Raw genomic sequence first — 20,532 nt, 5'->3', positions numbered from 1 at the left:
TCAAAGGTTTTGGAGTTTTGACAATGAAATGGAGTCACTTTCTAAGTTCTTCTCTGTGTCTTTTACAGATCGAAATAAAAAAGCTTACAGCACCTGGGATTCCCAGGCGGTCTTCCATCCAAGTACTAACCAGGCCCTACTCTGCTTAGCTTCTGAGATCTGACGAGATCAGGCGGAGCCAGAGAGGTATGGCCGTAAGCAACTGTATGTCCTCTACCTAATCTTTTAAAATGTGTCAAAGGTTTTGGAGTTTTGACAATGAAATGGAGTCACTTTCTAAGTTCTTCTCTGTGTCTTTTACAGATCGAAATAAAAAAGCTTACAGCACCTGGGATTCCCAGGCGGTCTTCCATCCAAGTACTAACCAGGCCCTACTCTGCTTAGCTTCTGAGATCAGACGAGATCAGGCGGAGCCAGAGAGGTATGGCCGTAAGCAACTGTATGTCCTCTTCCTAATCTTTTAAAATGTGTCAAAGGTTTTGGAGTTTTGATAATGAAAAAGGAGTCACTTTCTAATGCCTTCTCGATTTCTTCCAGAGAGAGAAATGAAAAAGCTTACGGCACCTGGGATTCCCAGGCGGTCTTCCATCCAAGTACTAACCAGGCCCTTCGCTGCTTAGCTTCTGAGATCTGACGAGATCAGGCGGAGCCAGAGAGGTATGGCCGTAAGCAACTGTATGTCCTCTACCTAATCTTTTAAAATGTGTCAAAGGTTTTGTAGTTTTGACAATTAAATGGAGTCACTTTCTAAGGCCTTCTCTGTGTCTTTTACAGATCGAAATGAAAAAGCTTACAGCACCTGGGATTCCCAGGCGGTCTTCCATCCAAGTACTAACCAGGCCCTACTCTGCTTAGCTTCTGAGATCAGACGAGATCAGGCGAAGCCAGAGAGGTATGGCCGTAAGCAACTGTATGTCCTCTTCCTAATATTTTAAAATGTGTCAAAGGTTTTGGAGTTTAGATAATGAAAAAGGAGTCACTTTCTAATGCCTTCTCGATTTCTTCCAGAGAGAGAAATGAAAAAGCTTACAGCACCTGGGATTCCCAGGCGGTCTTCCATCCAAGTACTAACCAGGCCCTACTCTGCTTAGCTTCTGAGATCTGACGAGATCAGGCGGAGCCAGAGAGGTATGGCCGTAAGCAACTGTATGTCCTCTTCCTAATCTTTTAAAATGTGTCAAAGGTTTTGTAGTTTTGACAATGAAATGGAGTCACTTTCTAAGGCCTTCTCTGTGTCTTTTACAGATCGAAATGAAAAAGCTTACAGCACCTGGGATTCCCAGGCGGTCTTCCATCCAAGTACTAACCAGGCCCTACTCTGCTTAGCTTCTGAGATCAGACGAGATCAGGCGGAGCCAGAGAGGTATGGCCGTAAGCAACTGTATGTCCTCTTCCTAATCTTTTAAAATGTGTCAAAGGTTTTGTAGTTTTGACAAAGAAATGGAGTCACTTTCTAAGGCCTTCTCTGTGTCTTTTACAGATCGAAATGAAAAAGCTTACAGCACCTGGGATTCCCAGGCGGTCTTCCATCCAAGTACTAACCAGGCCCTACTCTGCTTAGCTTCTGAGATCAGACGAGATCAGGCAGAGCCAGAGAGGTATGGCCGTAAGCAACTGTATGTCCTCTTCCTAATCTTTTAAAATGTGTCTAAGGTTTTGGAGTTTTGATAATGAAAAAGGAGTCACTTTCTAATGCCTTCTCGATTTCTTCCAGAGAGAGAAATGAAAAAGCTTACGGCACCTGGGATTCCCAGGCGGTCTTCCATCCAAGTACTAACCAGGCCCTACTCTGCTTAGCTTCTGAGATCAGACGAGATCAGGCGGAGCCAGAGAGGTATGGCCGTAAGCAACTGTATGTCCTCTACCTAATCTTTTAAAATGTGTCAAAGGTTTTGGAGTTTTGACAATGAAATGGAGTCACTTTCTAAGTTCTTCTTTGTGTCTTTTACAGATCGAAATAAAAAAGCTTACAGCACCTGGGATTCCCAGGCGGTCTTCCATCCAAGTACTAACCAGGCCCTACCCTGCTTAGCTTCTGAGATCAGACGAGATCAGGCGAAGCCAGAGAGGTATGGCCGTAAGCAACTGTATGTCCTCTTCCTAATATTTTAAAATGTGTCAAAGGTTTTGGAGTTTAGATAATGAAAAAGGAGTCACTTTCTAATGCCTTCTCGATTTCTTCCAGAGAGAGAAATGAAAAAGCTTACGGCACCTGGGATTCCCAGGCGGTCTTCCATCCAAGTACTAACCAGGCCCTACTCTGCTTAGCTTCTGAGATCAGACGAGATCAGGCGGAGCAAGAGAGGTATGGCCGTAAGCAACTGTATGTCCTCTTCCTAATCTTTTAAAATGTGTCAAAGGTTTTGTAGTTTTGACAATGAAATGGAGTCACTTTCTAAGGCCTTCTCTGTGTCTTTTACAGATCGAAATGAAAAAGCTTACAGCACCTGGGATTCCCAGGCGGTCTTCCATCCAAGTACTAACCAGGCCCTACTCTGCTTAGCTTCTGAGATCAGACGAGATCAGGCGGAGCCAGAGAGGTATGGCCGTAAGCAACTGTATGTCCTCTTCCTAATCTTTTAAAATGGGTCAAAGGTTTTGGAGTTTTGATAATGAAAAAGGAGTCACTTTCTAATGCCTTCTCGATTTCTTCCAGAGAGAGAAATGAAAAAGCTTACGGCACCTGGGATTCCCAGGCGGTCTTCCATCCAAGTACTAACCAGGCCCTACTCTGCTTAGCTTCTGAGATCTGACGAGATCAGGCGGAGCCAGAGAGGTATGGCCGTAAGCAACTGTATGTCCTCTTCCTAATCTTTTAAAATGTGTCAAAGGTTTTGTAGTTTTGACAATGAAATGGAGTCACTTTCTAAGGCCTTCTCTGTGTCTTTTACAGATCGAAATGAAAAAGCTTACAGCACCTGGGATTCCCAGGCGGTCTTCCATCCAAGTACTAACCAGGCCCTACTCTGCTTAGCTTCTGAGATCAGACGAGATCAGGCGGAGCCAGAGAGGTATGGCCGTAAGCAACTGGATGTCCTCTTCCTAATCTTTTAAAATGTGTCAAAGGTTTTGGAGTTTTGATAATGAAAAAGGAGTCACTTTCTAATGCCTTCTCGATTTCTTCCAGAGAGAGAAATGAAAAAGCTTACGGCACCTGGGATTCCCAGGCGGTCTTCCATCCAAGTACTAACCAGGCCCTACGCTGCTTAGCTTCTGAGATCTGACGAGATCAGGCGGAGCCAGAGAGGTATGGCCGTAAGCAACTGTATGTCCTCTACCTAATCTTTTAAAATGTGTCAAAGGTTTTGTAGTTTTGACAATTAAATGGAGTCACTTTCTAAGGCCTTCTCTGTGTCTTTTACAGATCGAAATGAAAAAGCTTACAGCACCTGGGATTCCCAGGCGGTCTTCCATCCAAGTACTAACCAGGCCCTACTCTGCTTAGCTTCTGAGATCAGACGAGATCAGGCGAAGCCAGAGAGGTATGGCCGTAAGCAACTGTATGTCCTCTTCCTAATCTTTTAAAATGTGTCAAAGGTTTTGTAGTTTTGACAATGAAATGGAGTCACTTTCTAAGGCCTTCTCTGTGTCTTTTACAGATCGAAATGAAAAAGCTTACAGCACCTGGGATTCCCAGGCGGTCTTCCATCCAAGTACTAACCAGGCCCTACTCTGCTTAGCTTCTGAGATCAGACGAGATCAGGCGAAGCCAGAGAGGTATGGCCGTAAGCAACTGTATGTCCTCTTCCTAATATTTTAAAATGTGTCAAAGGTTTTGGAGTTTAGATAATGAAAAAGGAGTCACTTTCTAATGCCTTCTCGATTTCTTCCAGAGAGAGAAATGAAAAAGCTTACAGCACCTGGGATTCCCAGGCGGTCTTCCATCCAAGTACTAACCAGGCCCTACTCTGCTTAGCTTCTGAGATCTGGCGGAGCCAGAGAGGTATGGCCGTAAGCAACTGTATGTCCTCTACCTAATCTTTTAAAATGTGTCAAAGGTTTTGGAGTTTTGATAATGAAAAAGGAGTCACTTTCTAAGGCCTTCTCTGTGTCTTTTACAGATCGAAATGAAAAAGCTTACAGCACCTGGGATTCCCAGGCGGTCTTCCATCCAAGTACTAACCAGGCCCTACTCTGCTTAGCTTCTGAGATCAGACGAGATCAGGCCGAGCCAGAGAGGTATGGCCGTAAGCAACTGTATGTCCTCTTCCTAATCTTTTAAAATGTGTCAAAGGTTTTGTAGTTTTGACAAAGAAATGGAGTCACTTTCTAAGGCCTTCTCTGTGTCTTTTACAGATCGAAATGAAAAAGCTTACAGCACCTGGGATTCCCAGGCGGTCTTCCATCCAAGTACTAACCAGGCCCTACTCTGCTTAGCTTCTGAGATCAGACGAGATCAGGCCGAGCCAGAGAGGTATGGCCGTAAGCAACTGTATGTCCTCTTCCTAATCTTTTAAAATGTGTCAAAGGTTTTGGAGTTTTGATAATGAAAAAGGAGTCACTTTCTAATGCCTTCTCGATTTCTTCCAGAGAGAGAAATGAAAAAGCTTACGGCACCTGGGATTCCCAGGCGGTCTTCCATCCAAGTACTAACCAGGCCCTACGCTGCTTAGCTTCTGAGATCTGACGAGATCAGGCGGAGCCAGAGAGGTATGGCCGTAAGCAACTGTATGTCCTCTACCTAATCTTTTAAAATGTGTCAAAGGTTTTGTAGTTTTGACAATTAAATGGAGTCACTTTCTAAGGCCTTCTCTGTGTCTTTTACAGATCGAAATGAAAAAGCTTACAGCACCTGGGATTCCCAGGCGGTCTTCCATCCAAGTACTAACCAGGCCCTACTCTGCTTAGCTTCTGAGATCAGACGAGATCAGGCGAAGCCAGAGAGGTATGGCCGTAAGCAACTGTATGTCCTCTTCCTAATATTTTAAAATGTGTCAAAGGTTTTGGAGTTTAGATAATGAAAAAGGAGTCACTTTCTAATGCCTTCTCGATTTCTTCCAGAGAGAGAAATGAAAAAGCTTACAGCACCTGGGATTCCCAGGCGGTCTTCCATCCAAGTACTAACCAGGCCCTACTCTGCTTAGCTTCTGAGATCTGACGAGATCAGGCGGAGCCAGAGAGGTATGGCCGTAAGCAACTGTATGTCCTCTTCCTAATCTTTTAAAATGTGTCAAAGGTTTTGTAGTTTTGACAATGAAATGGAGTCACTTTCTAAGGCCTTCTCTGTGTCTTTTACAGATCGAAATGAAAAAGCTTACAGCACCTGGGATTCCCAGGCGGTCTTCCATCCAAGTACTAACCAGGCCCTACTCTGCTTAGCTTCTGAGATCAGACGAGATCAGGCGGAGCCAGAGAGGTATGGCCGTAAGCAACTGTATGTCCTCTTCCTAATCTTTTAAAATGTGTCAAAGGTTTTGTAGTTTTGACAAAGAAATGGAGTCACTTTCTAAGGCCTTCTCTGTGTCTTTTACAGATCGAAATGAAAAAGCTTACAGCACCTGGGATTCCCAGGCGGTCTTCCATCCAAGTACTAACCAGGCCCTACTCTGCTTAGCTTCTGAGATCAGACGAGATCAGGCAGAGCCAGAGAGGTATGGCCGTAAGCAACTGTATGTCCTCTTCCTAATCTTTTAAAATGTGTCTAAGGTTTTGGAGTTTTGATAATGAAAAAGGAGTCACTTTCTAATGCCTTCTCGATTTCTTCCAGAGAGAGAAATGAAAAAGCTTACGGCACCTGGGATTCCCAGGCGGTCTTCCATCCAAGTACTAACCAGGCCCTACTCTGCTTAGCTTCTGAGATCAGACGAGATCAGGCGAAGCCAGAGAGGTATGGCCGTAAGCAACTGTATGTCCTCTTCCTAATATTTTAAAATGTGTCAAAGGTTTTGGAGTTTAGATAATGAAAAAGGAGTCACTTTCTAATGCCTTCTCGATTTCTTCCAGAGAGAGAAATGAAAAAGCTTACGGCACCTGGGATTCCCAGGCGGTCTTCCATCCAAGTACTAACCAGGCCCTACTCTGCTTAGCTTCTGAGATCTGACGAGATCAGGCGGAGCCAGAGAGGTATGGCCGTAAGCAACTGTATGTCCTCTTCCTAATCTTTTAAAATGTGTCAAAGGTTTTGTAGTTTTGACAATGAAATGGAGTCACTTTCTAAGGCCTTCTCTGTGTCTTTTACAGATCGAAATGAAAAAGCTTACAGCACCTGGGATTCCCAGGCGGTCTTCCATCCAAGTACTAACCAGGCCCTACTCTGCTTAGCTTCTGAGATCAGACGAGATCAGGCGGAGCCAGAGAGGTATGGCCGTAAGCAACTGTATGTCCTCTTCCTAATCTTTTAAAATGTGTCAAAGGTTTTGGAGTTTTGATAATGAAAAAGGAGTCACTTTCTAATGCCTTGTCGATTTCTTCCAGAGAGAGAAATGAAAAAGCTTACGGCACCTGGGATTCCCAGGCGGTCTTCCATCCAAGTACTAACCAGGCCCTACTCTGCTTAGCTTCTGAGATCAGACGAGATCAGGCGGAGCAAGAGAGGTATGGCCGTAAGCAACTGTATGTCCTCTTCCTAATCTTTTAAAATGTGTCAAAGGTTTTGTAGTTTTGACAATGAAATGGAGTCACTTTCTAAGGCCTTCTCTGTGTCTTTTACAGATCGAAATGAAAAAGCTTACAGCACCTGGGATTCCCAGGCGGTCTTCCATCCAAGTACTAACCAGGCCCTACTCTGCTTAGCTTCTGAGATCAGACGAGATCAGGCGGAGCCAGAGAGGTATGGCCGTAAGCAACTGTATGTCCTCTTCCTAATCTTTTAAAATGTGTCAAAGGTTTTGGAGTTTTGATAATGAAAAAGGAGTCACTTTCTAATGCCTTCTCGATTTCTTCCAGAGAGAGAAATGAAAAAGCTTACGGCACCTGGGATTCCCAGGCGGTCTTCCATCCAAGTACTAACCAGGCCCTACTCTGCTTAGCTTCTGAGATCTGACGAGATCAGGCGGAGCCAGAGAGGTATGGCCGTAAGCAACTGTATGTCCTCTTCCTAATCTTTTAAAATGTGTCAAAGGTTTTGTAGTTTTGACAATGAAATGGAGTCACTTTCTAAGGCCTTCTCTGTGTCTTTTACAGATCGAAATGAAAAAGCTTACAGCACCTGGGATTCCCAGGCGGTCTTCCATCCAAGTACTAACCAGGCCCTACTCTGCTTAGCTTCTGAGATCAGACGAGATCAGGCGGAGCCAGAGAGGTATGGCCGTAAGCAACTGTATGTCCTCTTCCTAATCTTTTAAAATGTGTCAAAGGTTTTGGAGTTTTGATAATGAAAAAGGAGTCACTTTCTAATGCCTTGTCGATTTCTTCCAGAGAGAGAAATGAAAAAGCTTACGGCACCTGGGATTCCCAGGCGGTCTTCCATCCAAGTACTAACCAGGCCCTACTCTGCTTAGCTTCTGAGATCAGACGAGATCAGGCGGAGCAAGAGAGGTATGGCCGTAAGCAACTGTATGTCCTCTTCCTAATCTTTTAAAATGTGTCAAAGGTTTTGTAGTTTTGACAATGAAATGGAGTCACTTTCTAAGGCCTTCTCTGTGTCTTTTACAGATCGAAATGAAAAAGCTTACAGCACCTGGGATTCCCAGGCGGTCTTCCATCCAAGTACTAACCAGGCCCTACTCTGCTTAGCTTCTGAGATCAGACGAGATCAGGCGGAGCCAGAGAGGTATGGCCGTAAGCAACTGTATGTCCTCTTCCTAATCTTTTAAAATGTGTCAAAGGTTTTGGAGTTTTGATAATGAAAAAGGAGTCACTTTCTAATGCCTTCTCGATTTCTTCCAGAGAGAGAAATGAAAAAGCTTACGGCACCTGGGATTCCCAGGCGGTCTTCCATCCAAGTACTAACCAGGCCCTACTCTGCTTAGCTTCTGAGATCTGACGAGATCAGGCGGAGCCAGAGAGGTATGGCCGTAAGCAACTGTATGTCCTCTTCCTAATCTTTTAAAATGTGTCAAAGGTTTTGTAGTTTTGACAATGAAATGGAGTCACTTTCTAAGGCCTTCTCTGTGTCTTTTACAGATCGAAATGAAAAAGCTTACAGCACCTGGGATTCCCAGGCGGTCTTCCATCCAAGTACTAACCAGGCCCTACTCTGCTTAGCTTCTGAGATCAGACGAGATCAGGCGGAGCCAGAGAGGTATGGCCGTAAGCAACTGAATGTCCTCTACCTAATCTTTTAAAATGTGTCAAAGGTTTTGGAGTTTTGATAATGAAAAAGGAGTCACTTTCTAAGGCCTTCTCTGTGTCTTTTACAGATCGAAATGAAAAAGCTTACAGCACCTGGGATTCGCAGGCGGTCTTCCATCCAAGTACTAACCAGGCCCTACTCTGCTTAGCTTCTGAGATCAGACGAGATCAGGCCGAGCCAGAGAGGTATGGCCGTAAGCAACTGTATGTCCTCTTCCTAATCTTTTAAAATGTGTCAAAGGTTTTGGAGTTTTGATAATGAAAAAGGAGTCACTTTCTAATGCCTTCTCGATTTCTTCCAGAGAGAGAAATGAAAAAGCTTACGGCACCTGGGATTCCCAGGCGGTCTTCCATCCAAGTACTAACCAGGCCCTACTCTGCTTAGCTTCTGAGATCAGACGAGATCAGGCGGAGCCAGAGAGGTATGGCCGTAAGCAACTGTATGTCCTCTACCTAATCTTTTAAAATGTGTCAAAGGTTTTGTAGTTTTGACAATGAAATGGAGTCACTTTCTAAGGCCTTCTCTGTGTCTTTTACAGATCGAAATGAAAAAGCTTACAGCACCTGGGATTCCCAGGCGGCCTTCCATCCAAGTACTAACCAGGCCCTACTCTGCTTAGCTTCTGAGATCAGACGAGATCAGGCGAAGCCAGAGAGGTATGGCCGTAAGCAACTGTATGTCCTCTTCCTAATATTTTAAAATGTGTCAAAGGTTTTGGAGTTTAGATAATGAAAAAGGAGTCACTTTCTAATGCCTTCTCGATTTCTTCCAGAGAGAGAAATGAAAAAGCTTACGGCACCTGGGATTCCCAGGCGGTCTTCCATCCAAGTACTAACCAGGCCCTACTCTGCTTAGCTTCTGAGATCTGACGAGATCAGGCGGAGCCAGAGAGGTATGGCCGTAAGCAACTGTATGTCCTCTTCCTAATCTTTTAAAATGTGTCAAAGGTTTTGTAGTTTTGACAATGAAATGGAGTCACTTTCTAAGGCCTTCTCTGTGTCTTTTACAGATCGAAATGAAAAAGCTTACAGCACCTGGGATTCCCAGGCGGTCTTCCATCCAAGTACTAACCAGGCCCTACTCTGCTTAGCTTCTGAGATCTGACGAGATCAGGCGGAGCCAGAGAGGTATGGCCGTAAGCAACTGTATGTCCTCTACCTAATCTTTTAAAATGTGTCAAAGGTTTTGGAGTTTTGATAATGAAAAAGGAGTCACTTTCTAAGGCCTTCTCTGTGTCTTTTACAGATCGAAATGAAAAAGCTTACAGCACCTGGGATTCGCAGGCGGTCTTCCATCCAAGTACTAACCAGGCCCTACTCTGCTTAGCTTCTGAGATCAGACGAGATCAGGCCGAGCCAGAGAGGTATGGCCGTAAGCAACTGTATGTCCTCTTCCTAATCTTTTAAAATGTGTCAAAGGTTTTGGAGTTTTGATAATGAAAAAGGAGTCACTTTCTAATGCCTTCTCGATTTCTTCCAGAGAGAGAAATGAAAAAGCTTACGGCACCTGGGATTCCCAGGCGGTCTTCCATCCAAGTACTAACCAGGCCCTACTCTGCTTAGCTTCTGAGATCAGACGAGATCAGGCGGAGCCAGAGAGGTATGGCCGTAAGCAACTGTATGTCCTCTACCTAATCTTTTAAAATGTGTCAAAGGTTTTGTAGTTTTGACAATGAAATGGAGTCACTTTCTAAGGCCTTCTCTGTGTCTTTTACAGATAGAAATGAAAAAGCTTACGGCACCTGGGATTCCCAGGCGGTCTTCCATCCAAGTACTAACCAGGCCCTACTCTGCTTAGCTTCTGAGATCTGACGAGATCAGGCGGAGCCAGAGAGGTATGGCCGTAAGCAACTGTATGTCCTCTTCCTAATATTTTAAAATGTGTCAAAGGTTTTGGAGTTTAGATAATGAAAAAGGAGTCACTTTCTAATGCCTTCTCGATTTCTTCCAGAGAGAGAAATGAAAAAGCTTACGGCACCTGGGATGCCCAGGCGGTCTTCCATCCAAGTACTAACCAGGCCCTACTCTGCTTAGCTTCTGAGATCTGACGAGATCAGGCGGAGCCAGAGAGGTATGGCCGTAAGCAACTGTATGTCCTCTTCCTAATCTTTTAAAATGTGTCAAAGGTTTTGTAGTTTTGACAATGAAATGGAGTCACTTTCTAAGGCCTTCTCTGTGTCTTTTACAGATCGAAATGAAAAAGCTTACAGCACCTGGGATTCCCAGGCGGTCTTCCATCCAAGTACTAACCAGGCCCTACTCTGCTTAGCTTCTGAGATCAGACGAGATCAGGCGGAGCCAGAGAGGTATGGCCGTAAGCAACTGTATGTCCTCTTCCTAATCTTTTAAAATGTGTCAAAGGTTTTGGAGTTTTGATAATGAAAAAGGAGTCACTTTCTAATGCCTTCTCGATTTCTTCCAGAGAGAGAAATGAAAAAGCTTACGGCACCTGGGATTCCCAGGCGGTCTTCCATCCAAGTACTAACCAGGCCCTACTCTGCTTAGCTTCTGAGATCAGACGAGATCAGGCGGAGCAAGAGAGGTATGGCCGTAAGCAACTGTATGTCCTCTTCCTAATCTTTTAAAATGTGTCAAAGGTTTTGTAGTTTTGACAATGAAATGGAGTCACTTTCTAAGGCCTTCTCTGTGTCTTTTACAGATCGAAATGAAAAAGCTTACAGCACCTGGGATTCCCAGGCGGTCTTCCATCCAAGTACTAACCAGGCCCTACTCTGCTTAGCTTCTGAGATCAGACGAGATCAGGCCGAGCCAGAGAGGTATGGCCGTAAGCAACTGTATGTCCTCTTCCTAATCTTTTAAAATGTGTCAAAGGTTTTGGAGTTTTGATAATGAAAAAGGAGTCACTTTCTAATGCCTTCTCGATTTCTTCCAGAGAGAGAAATGAAAAAGCTTACGGCACCTGGGATTCCCAGGCGGTCTTCCATCCAAGTACTAACCAGGCCCTACTCTGCTTAGCTTCTGAGATCAGACGAGATCAGGCGGAGCCAGAGAGGTATGGCCGTAAGCAACTGTATGTCCTCTACCTAATCTTTTAAAATGTGTCAAAGGTTTTGTAGTTTTGACAATGAAATGGAGTCACTTTCTAAGGCCTTCTCTGTGTCTTTTACAGATCGAAATGAAAAAGCTTACGGCACCTGGGATTCCCAGGCGGTCTTCCATCCAAGTACTAACCAGGCCCTACTCTGCTTAGCTTCTGAGATCTGACGAGATCAGGCGGAGCCAGAGAGGTATGGCCGTAAGCAACTGTATGTCCTCTTCCTAATCTTTTAAAATGTGTCAAAGGTTTTGTAGTTTTGACAATGAAATGGAGTCACTTTCTAATGCCTTCTCGATTTCTTCCAGAGAGAGAAATGAAAAAGCTTACGGCACCTGGGATTCCCAGGCGGTCTTCCATCCAAGTACTAACCAGGCCCTACTCTGCTTAGCTTCTGAGATCAGACGAGATCAGGCCGAGCCAGAGAGGTATGGCCGTAAGCAACTGTATGTCCTCTTCCTAATCTTTTAAAATGTGTCAAAGGTTTTGTAGTTTTGACAATGAAATGGAGTCACTTTCTAAGGCCTTCTCTGTGTCTTTTACAGATCGAAATGAAAAAGCTTACAGCACCTGGGATTCCCAGGCGGTCTTCCATCCAAGTACTAACCAGGCCCTACTCTGCTTAGCTTCTGAGATCAGACGAGATCAGGCGGAGCCAGAGAGGTATGGCCGTAAGCAACTGTATGTCCTCTTCCTAATCTTTTAAAATGTGTCAAAGGTTTTGGAGTTTTGATAATGAAAAAGGAGTCACTTTCTAATGCCTTCTCGATTTCTTCCAGAGAGAGAAATGAAAAAGCTGACGGCACCTGGGATTCCCAGGCGGTCTTCCATCCAAGTACTAACCAGGCCCTACTCTGCTTAGCTTCTGAGATCTGACGAGATCAGGCGGAGCCAGAGAGGTATGGCCGTAAGCAACTGTATGTCCTCTTCCTAATCTTTTAAAATGTTCCAACGGTTTTGTAGTTTTGACAATGAAATGGAGTCACTTTCTAAGGCCTTCTCTGTGTCTTTTACAGATCGAAATGAAAAAGCTTACAGCACCTGGGATTCCCAGGCGGTCTTCCATCCAAGTACTAACCAGGCCCTACTCTGCTTAGCTTCTGAGATCAGACGAGATCAGGCGGAGCCAGAGAGGTATGGCCGTAAGCAACTGTATGTCCTCTTCCTAATCTTTTAAAATGTGTCAAAGGTTTTGGAGTTTTGACAATGAAATGGAGTCACTTTCTAAGGCCTTCTCTGTGTCTTTTACAGATCGAAATGAAAAAGCTTACAGCACCTGGGATTCCCAGGCGGTCTTCCATCCAAGTACTAACCAGGCCCTACTCTGCTTAGCTTCTGAGATCAGACGAGATCAGGCGGAGCAAGAGAGGTATGGCCGTAAGCAACTGTATGTCCTCTTCCTAATCTTTTAAAATGTGTCAAAGGTTTTGGAGTTTTGATAATGAAAAAGGAGTCACTTTCTAATGCCTTCTCGATTTCTTCCAGAGAGAGAAATGAAAAAGCTTACGGCACCTGGGATTCCCAGGCGGTCTTCCATCCAAGTACTAACCAGGCCCTACTCTGCTTAGCTTCTGAGATCAGACGAGATCAGGCGGAGCCAGAGAGGTATGGCCGTAAGCAACTGTATGTCCTCTACCTAATCTTTTAAAATGTGTCAAAGGTTTTGTAGTTTTGACAATTAAATGGAGTCACTTTCTAAGGCCTTCTCTGTGTCTTTTACAGATCGAAATGAAAAAGCTTACAGCACCTGGGATTCCCAGGAGGTCTTCCATCCAAGTACTAACCAGGCCCTACTCTGCTTAGCTTCTGAGATCTGACGAGATCAGGCGGAGCCAGAGAGGTATGGCCGTAAGCAACTGTATGTCCTCTACCTAATCTTTTAAAATGTGTCAAAGGTTTTGGAGTTTTGACAATGAAATGGAGTCACTTTCTAAGTTCTTCTCTGTGTCTTTTACAGATCGAAATGAAAAAGCTTACAGCACCTGGGATTCCCAGGCGGTCTTCCATCCAAGTACTAACCAGGCCCTACTCTGCTTAGCTTCTGAGATCAGACGAGATCAGGCGAAGCCAGAGAGGTATGGCCGTAAGCAACTGTATGTCCTCTTCCTAATATTTTAAAATGTGTCAAAGGTTTTGGAGTTTAGATAATGAAAAAGGAGTCACTTTCTAATGCCTTCTCGATTTCTTCCAGAGAGAGAAATGAAAAAGCTTACGGCACCTGGGATTCCCAGGCGGTCTTCCATCCAAGTACTAACCAGGCCCTACTCTGCTTAGCTTCTGAGATCTGACGAGATCAGGCGGAGCCAGAGAGGTATGGCCGTAAGCAACTGTATGTCCTCTTCCTAATCTTTTAAAATGTGTCAAAGGTTTTGTAGTTTTGACAATGAAATGGAGTCACTTTCTAAGGCCTTCTCTGTGTCTTTTACAGATCGAAATGAAAAAGCTTACAGCACCTGGGATTCCCAGGCGGTCTTCCATCCAAGTACTAACCAGGCCCTACTCTGCTTAGCTTCTGAGATCAGACGAGATCAGGCCGAGCCAGAGAGGTATGGCCGTAAGCAACTGTATGTCCTCTTCCTAATCTTTTAAAATGTGTCAAAGGTTTTGGAGTTTTGATAATGAAAAAGGAGTCACTTTCTAATGCCTTCTCGATTTCTTCCAGAGAGAGAAATGAAAAAGCTTACGGCACCTGGGATTCCCAGGCGGTCTTCCATCCAAGTACTAACCAGGCCCTACTCTGCTTAGCTTCTGAGATCAGACGAGATCAGGCGGAGCCAGAGAGGTATGGCCGTAAGCAACTGTATGTCCTCTTCCTAATCTTTTAAAATGTGTCAAAGGTTTTGTAGTTTTGACAATGAAATGGAGTCACTTTCTAAGGCCTTCTCTGTGTCTTTTACAGATCGAAATGAAAAAGCTTACAGCACCTGGGATTCCCAGGCGGCCTTCCATCCAAGTACTAACCAGGCCCTACTCTGCTTAGCTTCTGAGATCAGACGAGATCAGGCGGAGCCAGAGAGGTATAGCCGTAAGCAACTGTATGTCCTCTACCTAATCTTTTAAAATGTGTCAAAGGTTTTGTAGTTTTGACAATGAAATGGAGTCACTTTCTAAGGCCTTCTCTGTGTCTTTTACAGATAGAAATGAAAAAGCTTACGGCACCTGGGATTCCCAGGCGGTCTTCCATCCAAGTACTAACCAGGCCCTACTCTGCTTAGCTTCTGAGATCTGACGAGATCAGGCGGAGCCAGAGAGGTATGGCCGTAAGCAACTGTATGTCCTCTTCCTAATCTTTTAAAATGTGTCAAAGGTTTTGTAGTTTTGACAATGAAATGGAGTCACTTTCTAAGTTCTTCTTTGTGTCTTTTACAGATCGAAATAAAAAAGCTTACAGCACCTGGGATTCCCAGGCGGTCTTCCATCCAAGTACTAACCAGGCCCTACTCTGCTTAGCTTCTGAGATCAGACGAGATCAGGCGGAGCCAGAGAGGTATGGCCGTAAGCAACTGTATGTCCTCTTCCTAATCTTTTAAAATGTGTCAAAGGTTTTGGAGTTTTGATAATGAAAAAGGAGTCACTTTCTAATGCCTTCTCGATTTCTTCCAGAGAGAGAAATGAAAAAGCTTACGGCACCTGGGATTCCCAGGCGGTCTTCCATCCAAGTACTAACCAGGCCCTACTCTGCTTAGCTTCTGAGATCTGACGAGATCAGGCGGAGCCAGAGAGGTATGGCCGTAAGCAACTGTATGTCCTCTACCTAATCTTTTAAAATGTGTCAAAGGTTTTGTAGTTTTGACAATTAAATGGAGTCACTTTCTAAGGCCTTCTCTGTGTCTTTTACAGATCGAAATGAAAAAGCTTACAGCACCTGGGATTCCCAGGCGGTCTTCCATCCAAGTACTAACCAGGCCCTACTCTGCTTAGCTTCTGAGATCAGACGAGATCAGGCGAAGCCAGAGAGGTATGGCCGTAAGCAACTGTATGTCCTCTTCCTAATATTTTAAAATGTGTCAAAGGTTTTGGAGTTTAGATAATGAAAAAGGAGTCACTTTCTAATGCCTTCTCGATTTCTTCCAGAGAGAGAAATGAAAAAGCTTACGGCACCTGGGATTCCCAGGCGGTCTTCCATCCAAGTACTAACCAGGCCCTACTCTGCTTAGCTTCTGAGATCAGACGAGATCAGGCGGAGCAAGAGAGGTATGGCCGTAAGCAACTGTATGTCCTCTTCCTAATCTTTTAAAATGTGTCAAAGGTTTTGTAGTTTTGACAATGAAATGGAGTCACTTTCTAAGGCCTTCTCTGTGTCTTTTACAGATCGAAATGAAAAAGCTTACAGCACCTGGGATTCCCAGGCGGTCTTCCATCCAAGTACTAACCAGGCCCTACTCTGCTTAGCTTCTGAGATCTGACGAGATCAGGCGGAGCCAGAGAGGTATGGCCGTAAGCAACTGTATGTCCTCTGCCTAATCTTTTAAAATGTGTCAAAGGTTTTGTAGTTTTGACAATGAAATGGAGTCACTTTCTAAGGCCTTCTCTGTGTCTTTTACAGATCGAAATGAAAAAGCTTACAGCACCTGGGATTCCCAGGCGGTCTTCCATCCAAGTACTAACCAGGCCCTACTCTGCTTAGCTTCTGAGATCAGACGAGATCAGGCGGAGCCAGAGAGGTATGGCCGTAAGCAACTGTATGTCCTCTTCCTAATCTTTTAAAATGTGTCAAAGGTTTTGGAGTTTTGATAATGAAAAAGGAGTCACTTTCTAATGCCTTGTCGATTTCTTCCAGAGAGAGAAATGAAAAAGCTTACGGCACCTGGGATTCCCAGGCGGTCTTCCATCCAAGTACTAACCAGGCCCTACTCTGCTTAGCTTCTGAGATCAGACGAGATCAGGCGGAGCAAGAGAGGTATGGCCGTAAGCAACTGTATGTCCTCTTCCTAATCTTTTAAAATGTGTCAAAGGTTTTGTAGTTTTGACAATGAAATGGAGTCACTTTCTAAGGCCTTCTCTGTGTCTTTTACAGATCGAAATGAAAAAGCTTACAGCACCTGGGATTCCCAGGCGGTCTTCCATCCAAGTACTAACCAGGCCCTACTCTGCTTAGCTTCTGAGATCAGACGAGATCAGGCGGAGCCAGAGAGGTATGGCCGTAAGCAACTGTATGTCCTCTTCCTAATCTTTTAAAATGTGTCAAAGGTTTTGGAGTTTTGATAATGAAAAAGGAGTCACTTTCTAATGCCTTCTCGATTTCTTCCAGAGAGAGAAATGAAAAAGCTTACGGCACCTGGGATTCCCAGGCGGTCTTCCATCCAAGTACTAACCAGGCCCTACTCTGCTTAGCTTCTGAGATCTGACGAGATCAGGCGGAGCCAGAGAGGTATGGCCGTAAGCAACTGTATGTCCTCTTCCTAATCTTTTAAAATGTGTCAAAGGTTTTGTAGTTTTGACAATGAAATGGAGTCACTTTCTAAGGCCTTCTCTGTGTCTTTTACAGATCGAAATGAAAAAGCTTACAGCACCTGGGATTCCCAGGCGGTCTTCCATCCAAGTACTAACCAGGCCCTACTCTGCTTAGCTTCTGAGATCAGACGAGATCAGGCGGAGCCAGAGAGGTATGGCCGTAAGCAACTGAATGTCCTCTACCTAATCTTTTAAAATGTGTCAAAGGTTTTGGAGTTTTGATAATGAAAAAGGAGTCACTTTCTAAGGCCTTCTCTGTGTCTTTTACAGATCGAAATGAAAAAGCTTACAGCACCTGGGATTCGCAGGCGGTCTTCCATCCAAGTACTAACCAGGCCCTACTCTGCTTAGCTTCTGAGATCAGACGAGATCAGGCCGAGCCAGAGAGGTATGGCCGTAAGCAACTGTATGTCCTCTTCCTAATCTTTTAAAATGTGTCAAAGGTTTTGGAGTTTTGATAATGAAAAAGGAGTCACTTTCTAATGCCTTCTCGATTTCTTCCAGAGAGAGAAATGAAAAAGCTTACGGCACCTGGGATTCCCAGGCGGTCTTCCATCCAAGTACTAACCAGGCCCTACTCTGCTTAGCTTCTGAGATCAGACGAGATCAGGCGGAGCCAGAGAGGTATGGCCGTAAGCAACTGTATGTCCTCTACCTAATCTTTTAAAATGTGTCAAAGGTTTTGTAGTTTTGACAATGAAATGGAGTCACTTTCTAAGGCCTTCTCTGTGTCTTTTACAGATAGAAATGAAAAAGCTTACGGCACCTGGGATTCCCAGGCGGTCTTCCATCCAAGTACTAACCAGGCCCTACTCTGCTTAGCTTCTGAGATCTGACGAGATCAGGCGGAGCCAGAGAGGTATGGCCGTAAGCAACTGTATGTCCTCTTCCTAATATTTTAAAATGTGTCAAAGGTTTTGGAGTTTAGATAATGAAAAAGGAGTCACTTTCTAATGCCTTCTCGATTTCTTCCAGAGAGAGAAATGAAAAAGCTTACGGCACCTGGGATGCCCAGGCGGTCTTCCATCCAAGTACTAACCAGGCCCTACTCTGCTTAGCTTCTGAGATCTGACGAGATCAGGCGGAGCCAGAGAGGTATGGCCGTAAGCAACTGTATGTCCTCTTCCTAATCTTTTAAAATGTGTCAAAGGTTTTGTAGTTTTGACAATGAAATGGAGTCACTTTCTAAGGCCTTCTCTGTGTCTTTTACAGATCGAAATGAAAAAGCTTACAGCACCTGGGATTCCCAGGCGGTCTTCCATCCAAGTACTAACCAGGCCCTACTCTGCTTAGCTTCTGAGATCAGACGAGATCAGGCGGAGCCAGAGAGGTATGGCCGTAAGCAACTGTATGTCCTCTTCCTAATCTTTTAAAATGTGTCAAAGGTTTTGGAGTTTTGATAATGAAAAAGGAGTCACTTTCTAATGCCTTCTCGATTTCTTCCAGAGAGAGAAATGAAAAAGCTTACGGCACCTGGGATTCCCAGGCGGTCTTCCATCCAAGTACTAACCAGGCCCTACTCTGCTTAGCTTCTGAGATCAGACGAGATCAGGCGGAGCAAGAGAGGTATGGCCGTAAGCAACTGTATGTCCTCTTCCTAATCTTTTAAAATGTGTCAAAGGTTTTGTAGTTTTGACAATGAAATGGAGTCACTTTCTAAGGCCTTCTCTGTGTCTTTTACAGATCGAAATGAAAAAGCTTACAGCACCTGGGATTCCCAGGCGGTCTTCCATCCAAGTACTAACCAGGCCCTACTCTGCTTAGCTTCTGAGATCAGACGAGATCAGGCCGAGCCAGAGAGGTATGGCCGTAAGCAACTGTATGTCCTCTTCCTAATCTTTTAAAATGTGTCAAAGGTTTTGGAGTTTTGATAATGAAAAAGGAGTCACTTTCTAATGCCTTCTCGATTTCTTCCAGAGAGAGAAATGAAAAAGCTTACGGCACCTGGGATTCCCAGGCGGTCTTCCATCCAAGTACTAACCAGGCCCTACTCTGCTTAGCTTCTGAGATCAGACGAGATCAGGCGGAGCCAGAGAGGTATGGCCGTAAGCAACTGTATGTCCTCTACCTAATCTTTTAAAATGTGTCAAAGGTTTTGTAGTTTTGACAATGAAATGGAGTCACTTTCTAAGGCCTTCTCTGTGTCTTTTACAGATAGAAATGAAAAAGCTTACGGCACCTGGGATTCCCAGGCGGTCTTCCATCCAAGTACTAACCAGGCCCTACTCTGCTTAGCTTCTGAGATCTGACGAGATCAGGCGGAGCCAGAGAGGTATGGCCGTAAGCAACTGTATGTCCTCTTCCTAATATTTTAAAATGTGTCAAAGGTTTTGGAGTTTAGATAATGAAAAAGGAGTCACTTTCTAATGCCTTCTCGATTTCTTCCAGAGAGAGAAATGAAAAAGCTTACGGCACCTGGGATTCCCAGGCGGTCTTCCATCCAAGTACTAACCAGGCCCTACTCTGCTTAGCTTCTGAGATCTGACGAGATCAGGCGGAGCCAGAGAGGTATGGCCGTAAGCAACTGTATGTCCTCTTCCTAATCTTTTAAAATGTGTCAAAGGTTTTGTAGTTTTGACAATGAAATGGAGTCACTTTCTAAGGCCTTCTCTGTGTCTTTTACAGATCGAAATGAAAAAGCTTACAGCACCTGGGATTCCCAGGCGGTCTTCCATCCAAGTACTAACCAGGCCCTACTCTGCTTAGCTTCTGAGATCAGACGAGATCAGGCGGAGCCAGAGAGGTATGGCCGTAAGCAACTGTATGTCCTCTTCCTAATCTTTTAAAATGTGTCAAAGGTTTTGGAGTTTTGATAATGAAAAAGGAGTCACTTTCTAATGCCTTCTCGATTTCTTCCAGAGAGAGAAATGAAAAAGCTTACGGCACCTGGGATTCCCAGGCGGTCTTCCATCCAAGTACTAACCAGGCCCTACTCTGCTTAGCTTCTGAGATCAGACGAGATCAGGCGGAGCAAGAGAGGTATGGCCGTAAGCAACTGTATGTCCTCTTCCTAATCTTTTAAAATGTGTCAAAGGTTTTGTAGTTTTGACAATGAAATGGAGTCACTTTCTAAGGCCTTCTCTGTGTCTTTTACAGATCGAAATGAAAAAGCTTACAGCACCTGGGATTCCCAGGCGGTCTTCCATCCAAGTACTAACCAGGCCCTACTCTGCTTAGCTTCTGAGATCAGACGAGATCAGGCGGAGCCAGAGAGGTATGGCCGTAAGCAACTGTATGTCCTCTTCCTAATCTTTTAAAATGTGTCAAAGGTTTTGGAGTTTTGATAATGAAAAAGGAGTCACTTTCTAATGCCTTCTCGATTTCTTCCAGAGAGAGAAATGAAAAAGCTTACGGCACCTGGGATTCCCAGGCGGTCTTCCATCCAAGTACTAACCAGGCCCTACTCTGCTTAGCTTCTGAGATCTGACGAGATCAGGCGGAGCCAGAGAGGTATGGCCGTAAGCAACTGTATGTCCTCTTCCTAATCTTTTAAAATGTTCCAACGGTTTTGTAGTTTTGACAATGAAATGGAGTCACTTTCTAAGGCCTTCTCTGTGTCTTTTACAGATCGAAATGAAAAAGCTTACAGCACCTGGGATTCCCAGGCGGTCTTCCATCCAAGTACTAACCAGGCCCTACTCTGCTTAGCTTCTGAGATCAGACGAGATCAGGCGGAGCCAGAGAGGTATGGCCGTAAGCAACTGTATGTCCTCTTCCTAATCTTTTAAAATGTGTCAAAGGTTTTGGAGTTTTGACAATGAAATGGAGTCACTTTCTAAGGCCTTCTCTGT

General features: G+C 44.6%; 86 non-coding genes and 1 pseudogene across 86 annotated transcripts; all 87 read right to left on the bottom strand.

Moving 5' to 3' along the window:
• Positions 1–81: 81 nt before the first annotated feature.
• LOC144390043 (5S ribosomal RNA) lies at positions 82–200 on the bottom strand. Its single transcript, XR_013454100.1, has one exon. It is a non-coding gene; the product is annotated as a 5S ribosomal RNA (ribosomal RNA).
• Positions 201–316: 116 nt separating this feature from the next.
• On the bottom strand, positions 317–435 carry LOC144396502 (5S ribosomal RNA). The gene has a single exon (XR_013458648.1). It is a non-coding gene; the product is annotated as a 5S ribosomal RNA (ribosomal RNA).
• A 117-nt stretch (positions 436–552) lies between these two features.
• Positions 553–671, bottom strand: LOC144398774 (5S ribosomal RNA). Its single transcript, XR_013460921.1, has one exon. It is a non-coding gene; the product is annotated as a 5S ribosomal RNA (ribosomal RNA).
• Positions 672–787: 116 nt separating this feature from the next.
• Positions 788–906, bottom strand: LOC144393095 (5S ribosomal RNA). The gene has a single exon (XR_013456059.1). It is a non-coding gene; the product is annotated as a 5S ribosomal RNA (ribosomal RNA).
• A 117-nt stretch (positions 907–1,023) lies between these two features.
• On the bottom strand, positions 1,024–1,142 carry LOC144390042 (5S ribosomal RNA). The gene has a single exon (XR_013454099.1). It is a non-coding gene; the product is annotated as a 5S ribosomal RNA (ribosomal RNA).
• A 116-nt stretch (positions 1,143–1,258) lies between these two features.
• LOC144396501 (5S ribosomal RNA) lies at positions 1,259–1,377 on the bottom strand. Its single transcript, XR_013458647.1, has one exon. It is a non-coding gene; the product is annotated as a 5S ribosomal RNA (ribosomal RNA).
• A 116-nt stretch (positions 1,378–1,493) lies between these two features.
• Positions 1,494–1,612, bottom strand: LOC144398039 (5S ribosomal RNA). The gene has a single exon (XR_013460186.1). It is a non-coding gene; the product is annotated as a 5S ribosomal RNA (ribosomal RNA).
• A 117-nt stretch (positions 1,613–1,729) lies between these two features.
• On the bottom strand, positions 1,730–1,848 carry LOC144401827 (5S ribosomal RNA). Its single transcript, XR_013463762.1, has one exon. It is a non-coding gene; the product is annotated as a 5S ribosomal RNA (ribosomal RNA).
• Positions 1,849–1,964: 116 nt separating this feature from the next.
• LOC144397069 (5S ribosomal RNA) lies at positions 1,965–2,083 on the bottom strand. Its single transcript, XR_013459214.1, has one exon. It is a non-coding gene; the product is annotated as a 5S ribosomal RNA (ribosomal RNA).
• A 117-nt stretch (positions 2,084–2,200) lies between these two features.
• LOC144397268 (5S ribosomal RNA) lies at positions 2,201–2,319 on the bottom strand. The gene has a single exon (XR_013459413.1). It is a non-coding gene; the product is annotated as a 5S ribosomal RNA (ribosomal RNA).
• A 116-nt stretch (positions 2,320–2,435) lies between these two features.
• LOC144396500 (5S ribosomal RNA) lies at positions 2,436–2,554 on the bottom strand. The gene has a single exon (XR_013458646.1). It is a non-coding gene; the product is annotated as a 5S ribosomal RNA (ribosomal RNA).
• Positions 2,555–2,671: 117 nt separating this feature from the next.
• LOC144398623 (5S ribosomal RNA) lies at positions 2,672–2,790 on the bottom strand. The gene has a single exon (XR_013460770.1). It is a non-coding gene; the product is annotated as a 5S ribosomal RNA (ribosomal RNA).
• A 116-nt stretch (positions 2,791–2,906) lies between these two features.
• Positions 2,907–3,025, bottom strand: LOC144396499 (5S ribosomal RNA). The gene has a single exon (XR_013458645.1). It is a non-coding gene; the product is annotated as a 5S ribosomal RNA (ribosomal RNA).
• A 117-nt stretch (positions 3,026–3,142) lies between these two features.
• LOC144398124 (5S ribosomal RNA) lies at positions 3,143–3,261 on the bottom strand. Its single transcript, XR_013460271.1, has one exon. It is a non-coding gene; the product is annotated as a 5S ribosomal RNA (ribosomal RNA).
• Positions 3,262–3,377: 116 nt separating this feature from the next.
• On the bottom strand, positions 3,378–3,496 carry LOC144393084 (5S ribosomal RNA). The gene has a single exon (XR_013456058.1). It is a non-coding gene; the product is annotated as a 5S ribosomal RNA (ribosomal RNA).
• A 116-nt stretch (positions 3,497–3,612) lies between these two features.
• Positions 3,613–3,731, bottom strand: LOC144393073 (5S ribosomal RNA). The gene has a single exon (XR_013456057.1). It is a non-coding gene; the product is annotated as a 5S ribosomal RNA (ribosomal RNA).
• Positions 3,732–3,848: 117 nt separating this feature from the next.
• LOC144399947 (5S ribosomal RNA) lies at positions 3,849–3,957 on the bottom strand (annotated as a pseudogene).
• Positions 3,958–4,074: 117 nt separating this feature from the next.
• On the bottom strand, positions 4,075–4,193 carry LOC144399234 (5S ribosomal RNA). The gene has a single exon (XR_013461379.1). It is a non-coding gene; the product is annotated as a 5S ribosomal RNA (ribosomal RNA).
• A 116-nt stretch (positions 4,194–4,309) lies between these two features.
• On the bottom strand, positions 4,310–4,428 carry LOC144399233 (5S ribosomal RNA). Its single transcript, XR_013461378.1, has one exon. It is a non-coding gene; the product is annotated as a 5S ribosomal RNA (ribosomal RNA).
• A 117-nt stretch (positions 4,429–4,545) lies between these two features.
• On the bottom strand, positions 4,546–4,664 carry LOC144398122 (5S ribosomal RNA). Its single transcript, XR_013460269.1, has one exon. It is a non-coding gene; the product is annotated as a 5S ribosomal RNA (ribosomal RNA).
• Positions 4,665–4,780: 116 nt separating this feature from the next.
• Positions 4,781–4,899, bottom strand: LOC144393062 (5S ribosomal RNA). Its single transcript, XR_013456056.1, has one exon. It is a non-coding gene; the product is annotated as a 5S ribosomal RNA (ribosomal RNA).
• A 117-nt stretch (positions 4,900–5,016) lies between these two features.
• LOC144390040 (5S ribosomal RNA) lies at positions 5,017–5,135 on the bottom strand. Its single transcript, XR_013454098.1, has one exon. It is a non-coding gene; the product is annotated as a 5S ribosomal RNA (ribosomal RNA).
• A 116-nt stretch (positions 5,136–5,251) lies between these two features.
• On the bottom strand, positions 5,252–5,370 carry LOC144396497 (5S ribosomal RNA). Its single transcript, XR_013458643.1, has one exon. It is a non-coding gene; the product is annotated as a 5S ribosomal RNA (ribosomal RNA).
• Positions 5,371–5,486: 116 nt separating this feature from the next.
• On the bottom strand, positions 5,487–5,605 carry LOC144398038 (5S ribosomal RNA). The gene has a single exon (XR_013460185.1). It is a non-coding gene; the product is annotated as a 5S ribosomal RNA (ribosomal RNA).
• A 117-nt stretch (positions 5,606–5,722) lies between these two features.
• Positions 5,723–5,841, bottom strand: LOC144400888 (5S ribosomal RNA). Its single transcript, XR_013462823.1, has one exon. It is a non-coding gene; the product is annotated as a 5S ribosomal RNA (ribosomal RNA).
• A 117-nt stretch (positions 5,842–5,958) lies between these two features.
• LOC144398612 (5S ribosomal RNA) lies at positions 5,959–6,077 on the bottom strand. Its single transcript, XR_013460759.1, has one exon. It is a non-coding gene; the product is annotated as a 5S ribosomal RNA (ribosomal RNA).
• A 116-nt stretch (positions 6,078–6,193) lies between these two features.
• LOC144396496 (5S ribosomal RNA) lies at positions 6,194–6,312 on the bottom strand. The gene has a single exon (XR_013458642.1). It is a non-coding gene; the product is annotated as a 5S ribosomal RNA (ribosomal RNA).
• A 117-nt stretch (positions 6,313–6,429) lies between these two features.
• Positions 6,430–6,548, bottom strand: LOC144397267 (5S ribosomal RNA). Its single transcript, XR_013459412.1, has one exon. It is a non-coding gene; the product is annotated as a 5S ribosomal RNA (ribosomal RNA).
• A 116-nt stretch (positions 6,549–6,664) lies between these two features.
• LOC144396495 (5S ribosomal RNA) lies at positions 6,665–6,783 on the bottom strand. Its single transcript, XR_013458641.1, has one exon. It is a non-coding gene; the product is annotated as a 5S ribosomal RNA (ribosomal RNA).
• A 117-nt stretch (positions 6,784–6,900) lies between these two features.
• Positions 6,901–7,019, bottom strand: LOC144398600 (5S ribosomal RNA). The gene has a single exon (XR_013460747.1). It is a non-coding gene; the product is annotated as a 5S ribosomal RNA (ribosomal RNA).
• Positions 7,020–7,135: 116 nt separating this feature from the next.
• On the bottom strand, positions 7,136–7,254 carry LOC144396494 (5S ribosomal RNA). The gene has a single exon (XR_013458640.1). It is a non-coding gene; the product is annotated as a 5S ribosomal RNA (ribosomal RNA).
• Positions 7,255–7,371: 117 nt separating this feature from the next.
• On the bottom strand, positions 7,372–7,490 carry LOC144397265 (5S ribosomal RNA). The gene has a single exon (XR_013459410.1). It is a non-coding gene; the product is annotated as a 5S ribosomal RNA (ribosomal RNA).
• Positions 7,491–7,606: 116 nt separating this feature from the next.
• LOC144396493 (5S ribosomal RNA) lies at positions 7,607–7,725 on the bottom strand. The gene has a single exon (XR_013458639.1). It is a non-coding gene; the product is annotated as a 5S ribosomal RNA (ribosomal RNA).
• A 117-nt stretch (positions 7,726–7,842) lies between these two features.
• LOC144398589 (5S ribosomal RNA) lies at positions 7,843–7,961 on the bottom strand. The gene has a single exon (XR_013460736.1). It is a non-coding gene; the product is annotated as a 5S ribosomal RNA (ribosomal RNA).
• A 116-nt stretch (positions 7,962–8,077) lies between these two features.
• LOC144396491 (5S ribosomal RNA) lies at positions 8,078–8,196 on the bottom strand. The gene has a single exon (XR_013458637.1). It is a non-coding gene; the product is annotated as a 5S ribosomal RNA (ribosomal RNA).
• A 117-nt stretch (positions 8,197–8,313) lies between these two features.
• Positions 8,314–8,432, bottom strand: LOC144399718 (5S ribosomal RNA). Its single transcript, XR_013461864.1, has one exon. It is a non-coding gene; the product is annotated as a 5S ribosomal RNA (ribosomal RNA).
• A 117-nt stretch (positions 8,433–8,549) lies between these two features.
• On the bottom strand, positions 8,550–8,668 carry LOC144401825 (5S ribosomal RNA). Its single transcript, XR_013463760.1, has one exon. It is a non-coding gene; the product is annotated as a 5S ribosomal RNA (ribosomal RNA).
• Positions 8,669–8,784: 116 nt separating this feature from the next.
• LOC144398260 (5S ribosomal RNA) lies at positions 8,785–8,903 on the bottom strand. The gene has a single exon (XR_013460407.1). It is a non-coding gene; the product is annotated as a 5S ribosomal RNA (ribosomal RNA).
• A 117-nt stretch (positions 8,904–9,020) lies between these two features.
• Positions 9,021–9,139, bottom strand: LOC144398578 (5S ribosomal RNA). Its single transcript, XR_013460725.1, has one exon. It is a non-coding gene; the product is annotated as a 5S ribosomal RNA (ribosomal RNA).
• Positions 9,140–9,255: 116 nt separating this feature from the next.
• LOC144390039 (5S ribosomal RNA) lies at positions 9,256–9,374 on the bottom strand. The gene has a single exon (XR_013454096.1). It is a non-coding gene; the product is annotated as a 5S ribosomal RNA (ribosomal RNA).
• A 117-nt stretch (positions 9,375–9,491) lies between these two features.
• On the bottom strand, positions 9,492–9,610 carry LOC144399717 (5S ribosomal RNA). Its single transcript, XR_013461863.1, has one exon. It is a non-coding gene; the product is annotated as a 5S ribosomal RNA (ribosomal RNA).
• Positions 9,611–9,727: 117 nt separating this feature from the next.
• LOC144401824 (5S ribosomal RNA) lies at positions 9,728–9,846 on the bottom strand. The gene has a single exon (XR_013463759.1). It is a non-coding gene; the product is annotated as a 5S ribosomal RNA (ribosomal RNA).
• Positions 9,847–9,962: 116 nt separating this feature from the next.
• On the bottom strand, positions 9,963–10,081 carry LOC144398567 (5S ribosomal RNA). Its single transcript, XR_013460714.1, has one exon. It is a non-coding gene; the product is annotated as a 5S ribosomal RNA (ribosomal RNA).
• Positions 10,082–10,198: 117 nt separating this feature from the next.
• LOC144398547 (5S ribosomal RNA) lies at positions 10,199–10,317 on the bottom strand. Its single transcript, XR_013460694.1, has one exon. It is a non-coding gene; the product is annotated as a 5S ribosomal RNA (ribosomal RNA).
• A 116-nt stretch (positions 10,318–10,433) lies between these two features.
• Positions 10,434–10,552, bottom strand: LOC144396490 (5S ribosomal RNA). The gene has a single exon (XR_013458636.1). It is a non-coding gene; the product is annotated as a 5S ribosomal RNA (ribosomal RNA).
• Positions 10,553–10,669: 117 nt separating this feature from the next.
• Positions 10,670–10,788, bottom strand: LOC144397264 (5S ribosomal RNA). The gene has a single exon (XR_013459409.1). It is a non-coding gene; the product is annotated as a 5S ribosomal RNA (ribosomal RNA).
• Positions 10,789–10,904: 116 nt separating this feature from the next.
• On the bottom strand, positions 10,905–11,023 carry LOC144399232 (5S ribosomal RNA). The gene has a single exon (XR_013461377.1). It is a non-coding gene; the product is annotated as a 5S ribosomal RNA (ribosomal RNA).
• A 117-nt stretch (positions 11,024–11,140) lies between these two features.
• On the bottom strand, positions 11,141–11,259 carry LOC144401823 (5S ribosomal RNA). Its single transcript, XR_013463758.1, has one exon. It is a non-coding gene; the product is annotated as a 5S ribosomal RNA (ribosomal RNA).
• Positions 11,260–11,375: 116 nt separating this feature from the next.
• On the bottom strand, positions 11,376–11,494 carry LOC144398556 (5S ribosomal RNA). Its single transcript, XR_013460703.1, has one exon. It is a non-coding gene; the product is annotated as a 5S ribosomal RNA (ribosomal RNA).
• Positions 11,495–11,610: 116 nt separating this feature from the next.
• LOC144399013 (5S ribosomal RNA) lies at positions 11,611–11,729 on the bottom strand. The gene has a single exon (XR_013461158.1). It is a non-coding gene; the product is annotated as a 5S ribosomal RNA (ribosomal RNA).
• A 116-nt stretch (positions 11,730–11,845) lies between these two features.
• Positions 11,846–11,964, bottom strand: LOC144396489 (5S ribosomal RNA). The gene has a single exon (XR_013458635.1). It is a non-coding gene; the product is annotated as a 5S ribosomal RNA (ribosomal RNA).
• Positions 11,965–12,081: 117 nt separating this feature from the next.
• Positions 12,082–12,200, bottom strand: LOC144398174 (5S ribosomal RNA). The gene has a single exon (XR_013460321.1). It is a non-coding gene; the product is annotated as a 5S ribosomal RNA (ribosomal RNA).
• A 116-nt stretch (positions 12,201–12,316) lies between these two features.
• Positions 12,317–12,435, bottom strand: LOC144396488 (5S ribosomal RNA). Its single transcript, XR_013458634.1, has one exon. It is a non-coding gene; the product is annotated as a 5S ribosomal RNA (ribosomal RNA).
• Positions 12,436–12,551: 116 nt separating this feature from the next.
• On the bottom strand, positions 12,552–12,670 carry LOC144397832 (5S ribosomal RNA). The gene has a single exon (XR_013459979.1). It is a non-coding gene; the product is annotated as a 5S ribosomal RNA (ribosomal RNA).
• A 117-nt stretch (positions 12,671–12,787) lies between these two features.
• Positions 12,788–12,906, bottom strand: LOC144401822 (5S ribosomal RNA). Its single transcript, XR_013463757.1, has one exon. It is a non-coding gene; the product is annotated as a 5S ribosomal RNA (ribosomal RNA).
• A 116-nt stretch (positions 12,907–13,022) lies between these two features.
• LOC144400841 (5S ribosomal RNA) lies at positions 13,023–13,141 on the bottom strand. The gene has a single exon (XR_013462775.1). It is a non-coding gene; the product is annotated as a 5S ribosomal RNA (ribosomal RNA).
• Positions 13,142–13,257: 116 nt separating this feature from the next.
• Positions 13,258–13,376, bottom strand: LOC144393040 (5S ribosomal RNA). Its single transcript, XR_013456054.1, has one exon. It is a non-coding gene; the product is annotated as a 5S ribosomal RNA (ribosomal RNA).
• A 117-nt stretch (positions 13,377–13,493) lies between these two features.
• Positions 13,494–13,612, bottom strand: LOC144398545 (5S ribosomal RNA). The gene has a single exon (XR_013460692.1). It is a non-coding gene; the product is annotated as a 5S ribosomal RNA (ribosomal RNA).
• A 116-nt stretch (positions 13,613–13,728) lies between these two features.
• Positions 13,729–13,847, bottom strand: LOC144399231 (5S ribosomal RNA). Its single transcript, XR_013461376.1, has one exon. It is a non-coding gene; the product is annotated as a 5S ribosomal RNA (ribosomal RNA).
• Positions 13,848–13,964: 117 nt separating this feature from the next.
• On the bottom strand, positions 13,965–14,083 carry LOC144401821 (5S ribosomal RNA). Its single transcript, XR_013463756.1, has one exon. It is a non-coding gene; the product is annotated as a 5S ribosomal RNA (ribosomal RNA).
• A 116-nt stretch (positions 14,084–14,199) lies between these two features.
• Positions 14,200–14,318, bottom strand: LOC144398980 (5S ribosomal RNA). The gene has a single exon (XR_013461125.1). It is a non-coding gene; the product is annotated as a 5S ribosomal RNA (ribosomal RNA).
• Positions 14,319–14,434: 116 nt separating this feature from the next.
• Positions 14,435–14,553, bottom strand: LOC144398534 (5S ribosomal RNA). Its single transcript, XR_013460681.1, has one exon. It is a non-coding gene; the product is annotated as a 5S ribosomal RNA (ribosomal RNA).
• Positions 14,554–14,669: 116 nt separating this feature from the next.
• Positions 14,670–14,788, bottom strand: LOC144396487 (5S ribosomal RNA). The gene has a single exon (XR_013458633.1). It is a non-coding gene; the product is annotated as a 5S ribosomal RNA (ribosomal RNA).
• A 117-nt stretch (positions 14,789–14,905) lies between these two features.
• On the bottom strand, positions 14,906–15,024 carry LOC144398523 (5S ribosomal RNA). Its single transcript, XR_013460670.1, has one exon. It is a non-coding gene; the product is annotated as a 5S ribosomal RNA (ribosomal RNA).
• Positions 15,025–15,140: 116 nt separating this feature from the next.
• Positions 15,141–15,259, bottom strand: LOC144393029 (5S ribosomal RNA). Its single transcript, XR_013456053.1, has one exon. It is a non-coding gene; the product is annotated as a 5S ribosomal RNA (ribosomal RNA).
• Positions 15,260–15,376: 117 nt separating this feature from the next.
• LOC144397263 (5S ribosomal RNA) lies at positions 15,377–15,495 on the bottom strand. Its single transcript, XR_013459408.1, has one exon. It is a non-coding gene; the product is annotated as a 5S ribosomal RNA (ribosomal RNA).
• A 116-nt stretch (positions 15,496–15,611) lies between these two features.
• On the bottom strand, positions 15,612–15,730 carry LOC144390037 (5S ribosomal RNA). The gene has a single exon (XR_013454094.1). It is a non-coding gene; the product is annotated as a 5S ribosomal RNA (ribosomal RNA).
• A 116-nt stretch (positions 15,731–15,846) lies between these two features.
• On the bottom strand, positions 15,847–15,965 carry LOC144396485 (5S ribosomal RNA). The gene has a single exon (XR_013458631.1). It is a non-coding gene; the product is annotated as a 5S ribosomal RNA (ribosomal RNA).
• Positions 15,966–16,082: 117 nt separating this feature from the next.
• On the bottom strand, positions 16,083–16,201 carry LOC144397262 (5S ribosomal RNA). Its single transcript, XR_013459407.1, has one exon. It is a non-coding gene; the product is annotated as a 5S ribosomal RNA (ribosomal RNA).
• Positions 16,202–16,317: 116 nt separating this feature from the next.
• Positions 16,318–16,436, bottom strand: LOC144396484 (5S ribosomal RNA). Its single transcript, XR_013458630.1, has one exon. It is a non-coding gene; the product is annotated as a 5S ribosomal RNA (ribosomal RNA).
• Positions 16,437–16,553: 117 nt separating this feature from the next.
• Positions 16,554–16,672, bottom strand: LOC144398512 (5S ribosomal RNA). The gene has a single exon (XR_013460659.1). It is a non-coding gene; the product is annotated as a 5S ribosomal RNA (ribosomal RNA).
• Positions 16,673–16,788: 116 nt separating this feature from the next.
• On the bottom strand, positions 16,789–16,907 carry LOC144396483 (5S ribosomal RNA). The gene has a single exon (XR_013458629.1). It is a non-coding gene; the product is annotated as a 5S ribosomal RNA (ribosomal RNA).
• A 117-nt stretch (positions 16,908–17,024) lies between these two features.
• On the bottom strand, positions 17,025–17,143 carry LOC144399716 (5S ribosomal RNA). The gene has a single exon (XR_013461862.1). It is a non-coding gene; the product is annotated as a 5S ribosomal RNA (ribosomal RNA).
• A 117-nt stretch (positions 17,144–17,260) lies between these two features.
• Positions 17,261–17,379, bottom strand: LOC144401820 (5S ribosomal RNA). The gene has a single exon (XR_013463755.1). It is a non-coding gene; the product is annotated as a 5S ribosomal RNA (ribosomal RNA).
• A 116-nt stretch (positions 17,380–17,495) lies between these two features.
• Positions 17,496–17,614, bottom strand: LOC144398501 (5S ribosomal RNA). Its single transcript, XR_013460648.1, has one exon. It is a non-coding gene; the product is annotated as a 5S ribosomal RNA (ribosomal RNA).
• Positions 17,615–17,731: 117 nt separating this feature from the next.
• On the bottom strand, positions 17,732–17,850 carry LOC144398546 (5S ribosomal RNA). Its single transcript, XR_013460693.1, has one exon. It is a non-coding gene; the product is annotated as a 5S ribosomal RNA (ribosomal RNA).
• A 116-nt stretch (positions 17,851–17,966) lies between these two features.
• Positions 17,967–18,085, bottom strand: LOC144396482 (5S ribosomal RNA). Its single transcript, XR_013458628.1, has one exon. It is a non-coding gene; the product is annotated as a 5S ribosomal RNA (ribosomal RNA).
• Positions 18,086–18,202: 117 nt separating this feature from the next.
• LOC144397261 (5S ribosomal RNA) lies at positions 18,203–18,321 on the bottom strand. The gene has a single exon (XR_013459406.1). It is a non-coding gene; the product is annotated as a 5S ribosomal RNA (ribosomal RNA).
• Positions 18,322–18,437: 116 nt separating this feature from the next.
• On the bottom strand, positions 18,438–18,556 carry LOC144399230 (5S ribosomal RNA). Its single transcript, XR_013461375.1, has one exon. It is a non-coding gene; the product is annotated as a 5S ribosomal RNA (ribosomal RNA).
• A 117-nt stretch (positions 18,557–18,673) lies between these two features.
• LOC144401819 (5S ribosomal RNA) lies at positions 18,674–18,792 on the bottom strand. Its single transcript, XR_013463754.1, has one exon. It is a non-coding gene; the product is annotated as a 5S ribosomal RNA (ribosomal RNA).
• A 116-nt stretch (positions 18,793–18,908) lies between these two features.
• On the bottom strand, positions 18,909–19,027 carry LOC144398489 (5S ribosomal RNA). Its single transcript, XR_013460636.1, has one exon. It is a non-coding gene; the product is annotated as a 5S ribosomal RNA (ribosomal RNA).
• A 117-nt stretch (positions 19,028–19,144) lies between these two features.
• Positions 19,145–19,263, bottom strand: LOC144398478 (5S ribosomal RNA). Its single transcript, XR_013460625.1, has one exon. It is a non-coding gene; the product is annotated as a 5S ribosomal RNA (ribosomal RNA).
• A 116-nt stretch (positions 19,264–19,379) lies between these two features.
• On the bottom strand, positions 19,380–19,498 carry LOC144396481 (5S ribosomal RNA). The gene has a single exon (XR_013458627.1). It is a non-coding gene; the product is annotated as a 5S ribosomal RNA (ribosomal RNA).
• A 117-nt stretch (positions 19,499–19,615) lies between these two features.
• Positions 19,616–19,734, bottom strand: LOC144397260 (5S ribosomal RNA). The gene has a single exon (XR_013459405.1). It is a non-coding gene; the product is annotated as a 5S ribosomal RNA (ribosomal RNA).
• Positions 19,735–19,850: 116 nt separating this feature from the next.
• Positions 19,851–19,969, bottom strand: LOC144396480 (5S ribosomal RNA). Its single transcript, XR_013458626.1, has one exon. It is a non-coding gene; the product is annotated as a 5S ribosomal RNA (ribosomal RNA).
• A 117-nt stretch (positions 19,970–20,086) lies between these two features.
• Positions 20,087–20,205, bottom strand: LOC144398467 (5S ribosomal RNA). The gene has a single exon (XR_013460614.1). It is a non-coding gene; the product is annotated as a 5S ribosomal RNA (ribosomal RNA).
• A 116-nt stretch (positions 20,206–20,321) lies between these two features.
• On the bottom strand, positions 20,322–20,440 carry LOC144396479 (5S ribosomal RNA). Its single transcript, XR_013458625.1, has one exon. It is a non-coding gene; the product is annotated as a 5S ribosomal RNA (ribosomal RNA).
• Positions 20,441–20,532: the final 92 nt, after the last annotated feature.

The sequence above is a fragment of the Gasterosteus aculeatus genome, chromosome 2 (genome assembly GCF_964276395.1).
Source record: "Gasterosteus aculeatus chromosome 2, fGasAcu3.hap1.1, whole genome shotgun sequence".
Lineage (NCBI taxonomy): Eukaryota > Metazoa > Chordata > Actinopteri > Perciformes > Gasterosteidae > Gasterosteus > Gasterosteus aculeatus.
The sequence above is the reverse complement of the archived record's forward strand: the minus strand, read 5'-3'. Positions and strand labels throughout refer to the sequence as shown.